The following is a 6,891-nucleotide window of genomic DNA, read 5'->3' on the forward strand; positions in this document are numbered from 1 at the left end:
GTTCTCCTAAACCCACCAGGTCACGTTTCACACACGGTCTTCTCAAGAGACTGCGGACGGTCTGCGGTCTCTGCGTTAAGAGTTGCTCATTCATAGCTCATTTAAATATCAAAAAGATGTTTAGAAATGGGGAGAGAAATGAAAGAGAATCAAATGCGAGTGTCATTTTTGAAGCACATGAAGGGGATGGAGGTGTGAATGAGTGTAGAGGTGAAATCATCTTTCCATGAGCAATGTTTAAGTTCATAATGAGATCTTCAATCATATTGACTGCAGACTTGACAAATCTGAGCTCAGTTTGACACATTCACATCTCTTCTCAAACTCTATCGACAGACACATTTGATTTCTGCAATAATTGATATATTGAAGAGATATCATCTGTGATTTTTCTTTAGTACAGGTAACTTTTTCAAAAGCAGGTGGTGAATAAGACGCTCTTCACATTTGTCATCTTCAAAGTGTAAACCATCTGCACAACGCTGGGCATTATGTCCATCACGCTCGACAACCCCAGACGTCCAGCTGTGTCCAGACGCGTCTCAAACAAACATGGCATCAATAAGATGCCTCAACCCTGAAGCTTTAAAGAAACCAAGTATTAAGAAGCATCTTAGCTTATCTAGTAAACAATAAATACACTTAACATTCCAAAATAATCTCACCGCAGGATTTCTCATTTCAGTGACCATATGAACACTTGATGTGTAGCCTATAATCTAGTTTTGTGCTTCACTAATAAACGCTGACTTCTTCTCTGAATAACCCCTGAGGTCTCCGAGGCCTGGAGCTCTGTATTAACATGCTAATGTGAAGACCGGTTTGGCTTCGCTTGATTTCTCTCATTGTCCAGATCACAGGCAGAAGGACGGCTTGTACCCAGCAGGCCTGTGGTCACGTCTGTCATTTGCATTCTCATGAATCATGCAGAACAGAGAACACGATAGAACATGACACACGATGGCAGATCCACCTCTCAGGATGAAGATTCATTGACATTTAAGTTTCTGATTGGTGTCGAATGAAGTTAAACTGCATGAAGAACGTTTTAGAAAGAAACGGGCAGCACTTCCTATACGTCACATGAGTCACGGATGAGATCTCTTTAATATCTCTGTTATTTCTGCAATGAGATGAAATGGAGAGCAAATGGACATGTAATCTCATCTGCGTCGATTTGAGAAAAAGAGTCGGAAATCTCACAAATGCGTCTGTCGTTAGAATTTCAGAACTGAGCTCAGATTTGTCTCGTCTGCAATCGAATGTCAAAATTATTGAAGATCTCAACATGGACTCAAACATTTCTCATCAAATGTACTCAAATCCAGATTATTTACCTCCACAATTTACATGAATCTTCTCATTCACTTCTGTTTTATCTAAATTGATGCTTAAATGAAACACAACTGAGAACGAAAGAGCAACCACTAACATTTTCTCCATACAGTTTTTAAAGATCCACGTTTGCTTTTCCACGTCTCGTGATCTGGTTTCATTTGAGTGAGGTTTCTTTTTTACGCCTTGGTCTCAGATGCTTCTCATGAAATCCTTCTGTCTTCTGAATCCAAACCGTCAAGTCATCGCTGAGATCTGTTGCGATTAGGAAACAACAGATGAGATGTCACAGGTCAGAAATGGTGTGTTTAGCAGTTGTAAATGTACACACAAGGTAATTCAAAAGCTAATGGGCGGAATGAAATGCAAAGCTCATGGAGTTCCTACGGGATCTTTATGTCAATACAGTGATCAAAAGTATTGATTATGGATCACAGCGTGAATATAATGAAGCTCTTTTATATTCATGGTTTAAATGAAATCAATAAACTGCCATCAATACACAGGGAAGCCGACGGTCTACCCATGATGCATCAGGAAAGTCAAACCATCTCCAGCAGAATTAACTCTGTGAAGTTGTGTAGCATCTTTTACTCGTCCCGTATGATCTCTTTTGCCTGCGATAAAATCTGAAAGTAACCCTGAAGACACCATAATACTTCTGCCAACCTGTCCTTGAATAACCATCTTTATTTAAAATGTATTCTTGAAGCTTCGGGACACAGTCGACCGCTTTCGACTTTAAAAGTGTCCATCCATCATTGCAGACCTCCATGCTTTCTCTCTCAATCACTGCTGGGTTTTTTGGGAAGGGACGTCCGAACACCTGCTGTGATGAATGCTGGTGGTTGTGGGTTGATTGTGGATTGATGGAGGAGAGACCCCCTGCACCGCTCCGGGCGACATTCAGCTGGAAGTGTCCAGGGCCACCGGCTCTCATCTGATTCACACCATTGGCTCTCGCTTACAGAACACCGTCCATCATACAGCATACAGTCTGTCAACAGAATAATGGCCCGGCGATTAAAATTACCTCCATGCTGGTGGGAGGGGGAGATGGGGTAACTAAATCGTATCTGTTTTCACGCTGAAGCTCTTTAATATGTCCGCCGCTTTCGCCCGCGGTCAGAGACGGAAATTGGCAGCGACAAAAAGCATAATGTATGAATGAAGGGTCGACTGCCTATAACACGCAGAAACAAAACATGAAAATACATTTATACATTTGTATAGGAAGATATGCATTATGGATGAGAACATTAGAACTGGGTGTGAGAAATGAGACGTCATCTATGAGAAATGGGTCCTCGTGTGAGCCCGAAGACTCGAGAAATGATGTATTTAAACAAAAACGACTAAAATATAGAACCAGTAAAAGCAGAATGAGATAAAGATTCATAATAGACTTGAAATGCTAAAGCTATAGTTCAGCCAAAAACTAAAATACTGTCATCCTTTGTTTGTATCATCCTGTGGTTGTAATCCTGTATGTGACTCTTTCTTTAAGAAAATCTTTTGAGAAATGTCTCAGTTGTTTTGTGTTCACACAATGAAAGACAATTGGGTTCAATGTTGTTTGATTATCACCGTTCTTTAAAATATCTTCTTTTGTGTTCTGCAGAAGAAAGAAATGTTTTGAACGGTGACATGAGGGTTAACTATCCCTTTAAATCCCCGTGGAAGTCCATCAGACATGCAGGTGAGGAGTCGTCCTTTCAGATCTTCTGTCAGTACACCTGCGTGACCGTCGCTCTGATCTCACACACCGCAACATAAACATGCCGACTATCTAAACATCTAATCTGATGATCTGATAATTTACAGCCTAACGACTGTTTTTAAAGTAGCAGATTACTGAATTTCCATCACTTTTCTATGCGTGTTATACCTGCATGTATATGCAAAAGAGTTTAAAGAACAGTTTTGCAGAAGAGACATCTACTCACCGCAACTCTTATCTGCACTGTACACAACCTCATAGAGAACAGACAGATATGTTTAATTGTTTTGTAGAGATTTTATGTTCATTATGTCAGGAGACCCTGGTAAGTGTGCTATTAGTAGAATATCATTTTGAAAACTGATCAAATCTGGTTTTAAGTTTATAGTCAGCTTTAGGGTGAAATAGCTTGCAGTACATAAAACTGTGTAAAACTTGTGTTTAGCAGAACAAAGAAATGTTTACAGGTTTGGAACAATCCGAGGGTGAGTAAATAAAGACTGAATTTTCATTTCTGGGTGAACCATCCATTTAATCTCCATGTGAGGTTACTTTAAGATGACTAAGAATTCAGACACGACTGATGGAAAGTCTGACATGTGTGACTTACTGTGGGCAGATCTTGATTTCATTCACAGATCTGTGTGTTTAGCGGATGCCGAGCAGTTTGGAAATGAAGGCAGCGGGCAGTGTGTCATAGACGGAAGCGTGTTTATCCCTCTGATGATCTTCACGACCAGCCCACGCTTCTCAACAAGAGCTATGTTCAGAACAGAACGTGTGCCGTCACGAGATCGTCGCAATCTTCATCTTTCCTCTCAGCCCATATTTTCTAGTTTACGGAGATGATTGCTCGCAGACCGTCTGTGACTGACGCTCATGAAAATGCATGACATCACCTGAAAGTCAAGAAGTCGTCTTGAGGTTCTCCGCGGCCGTGAGCTTCAGACGGAGAGTTTGATTGACAGTCGCTCACTCCTGCCCTCTGACCCGCATCTCAAGATGGAAAAATGTCTGTTTCTCATTTCCTCACTTTACAGTTTCAAAGAGCGAATACACCAAACGTCACACATGCACCGTCGCTGTTACAGTTAGCTACACATGTGATATTCAGGTTGGAGTATTATGATATATGTTTAAGTATATGAGCCGATTGTCATTTCAGTAAACTCATAAGCAGCGTGTGATATTCTGCAGACGACGTTTGGCCTCACGTTTAAATGATATTTTTTCTCCGGAGCACTTGAACCCTCTAATACCCGTTGCATTCCCAGGACCCCTGCCGCCTCACCCCACTCGTCTGTGTGTTGTGCCCTGTAAACGTCAGGGTTCAAAGCCACATGAACTCTGGGTCCGACGGGGTCGGAGGTCAAACAGAATCCAGAGACAACCTAATCAGAGTCCTGAGTTTAACGCCAGACAGTCCAACAACAGATCATCTCCTTCTTATGTTAAATGACACAACGACATCATACTGAAAAGAAAAACAAACATTACCAAATCAGAGAATATTACATTTCCTTGAAGTAAATCTTGAATAATGTCGTATGTAAATGTCTGGCAACGAGGAGAATCGTCTCTTGAAGGACAAAACAAAGTGATAAAATGCTAAATGCTGCCGGGCTTCTATGAGTGAAGAGTAACCGTGGTAACCCGAGGTAGGGTAAACATTTCATTTGGCCTTCATGACACAGCCGTAATTACCCCATCACCCCCGGGGCACCGCTGCGGGCAAATACTGCCACAAACACACCACACACGCTCAACAAAACACTCACACGCTTTTACAACGCTACACGCAATCTACATGCCCTGAAAAGTAATTATTTTTAGTCTAGTTTAGTTACAAAACTTGATGTTTTCTTGAGAAATCTTCATGACAACACAAGGTTTAGATGTCGATTCGATGGCGTTCTCATGTTGTGTTTCAACTTGGTCTCAGATGTTTCTCCTCATATTGCTCGGAAATAGAAACAAACGTGTCAATGTTGAAACACGTGAAGTAAACTGAATGAGGTAAAATTACATTTCAATGAGAAATGTTTGAGTTCATATCGAGATCTTCAATCAAATTGAATAAATCTGAGCTCAGTCTGACACATTATTGACATCTCTTCTCAAACTCCAAGGACGGACAAATTTCTGACATTTCTGACTCTTTTTCTCAAGAGAAATGCCTGAGACGCACTTCCTGCTCTCCATTTGAACCTCATCGATGTCTAGAAGAAATCAGGGGGAACCATTGACTCTCGTGGAGAACCAACTGAGACATTACAGGGATCTTGTATTCGTATTATTCTGTGCTCACCTGACGCTGTGATGTGATATTGTTCTCGGCGCGGTCATGTCCAGTCGAGAGGTTTCTGAGAAGCATTTAACAGCCCCGTCACGTGATGGATGTGTTTCTCCCTCCCATCGCTGAATGACTCCATACATCAGTGTAATTGACCCCGTCGAGACTCAAGACTGCTGACAATTACACACTAAAAGCCTCACAAATGAGCAGCTTCTGGAAAACACAGCCACTGTTTATTTACAGCCAGAATCAGTCAGACGCCGCTAATGAAATAATCCAACATGGGTTCATCTCAACCACCTATAGCCGCTTGTGTTTTTACGTCATTTAAACATTTCTCAAACCTGACAATAAAGTTTTGCCGTGAATGTGAAGTCCAGCAGTTCACCGCATCTCACGGCAATCTGTAAATATTTCACAAGGTGGATCATTGCCATGAGTCTGTACAACGTGAATCGTACAAAAGCGTAAAATCATTAATGAAGCTCCACCCCTAACCATAGATCGTACAAATTCAACCACCTCGTGAAATAGTGTTAGTGCTCTCGGTTCCGTGTTAAAATGCCATCATCAATTATCCAATAATGCAGTCGTTGTGTGTATCAGTTTTATATGAAGTAAACGTCACGTCCCGGTCGGTCAGTAGCTGCGGTGAACGCGGGCGGCGGCGGCCTGCGGTCGGTCGCTGAATGAGTGCTCTGTTCTTCCCTGAATAAACGTTTACACAAGGCGACACGTGGATTTATGAAGGTCTATTTATTATTTGTTTTCTTTAAGGAAGGAGAGGAAAGTAACGCGATAGCTTTCCAGACTCATTAACCTTAAAACTGTAGGTTAACAACTTTATGACCAATCAAATGTATATTTCACCGGCGCTGATATAAAAACACGCTGCAGAAATAGAAGTGAGTGTGCTGGGGTCTAGACCATGTGCCATTAAACTAGATGTTCATTTAAACTTCAATGTGCATCATAAAACACACAAAGTGTTACTGAACCGTATAGACCTTTACAGCACTGTTTACACAAGACTTTACTGTAGACTTCTCCCTGTGTGTCAGACATCTCTATGGTGGAGGCAAGAGAGAAAAATACGATCTTTATTATCTCATAGACCAAGTAAAATCTGCCATTTCTCATGACGTTCTCCTGAGAGTAAATGATGTGAGCTATGATCTCCACACTAACCTTATATCTCTAACTGTGTGTTAACCATCTCTTTATTGTCATTTAACTCTTCGCTTCAGGATCTGATCCAGACTGCAGTAAGTTGACACATAGTTGAGACGTCAATGAAATATTACTAAGAAATCTGATCACTTTCATTTTGCTCCAGTCAAAGATTTTCTGGAGAAGCGAAAAGATGAAGAGGAGGAATTTCACACGCTCGCATACACACACATACGCATACACACGCACACACACACACACACACACACACTCTCTCTCTCTTTCTCTTACACACACACACACACACGCATATAAATACATGAGCAGACACACACACACACACTCAGACACACACACACTCTCTCTCTTT

The sequence above is a fragment of the Barbatula barbatula genome (genome assembly GCF_947034865.1).
Source record: "Barbatula barbatula genome assembly, chromosome: 25".
NCBI classification, from domain to species: domain Eukaryota; kingdom Metazoa; phylum Chordata; class Actinopteri; order Cypriniformes; family Nemacheilidae; genus Barbatula; species Barbatula barbatula.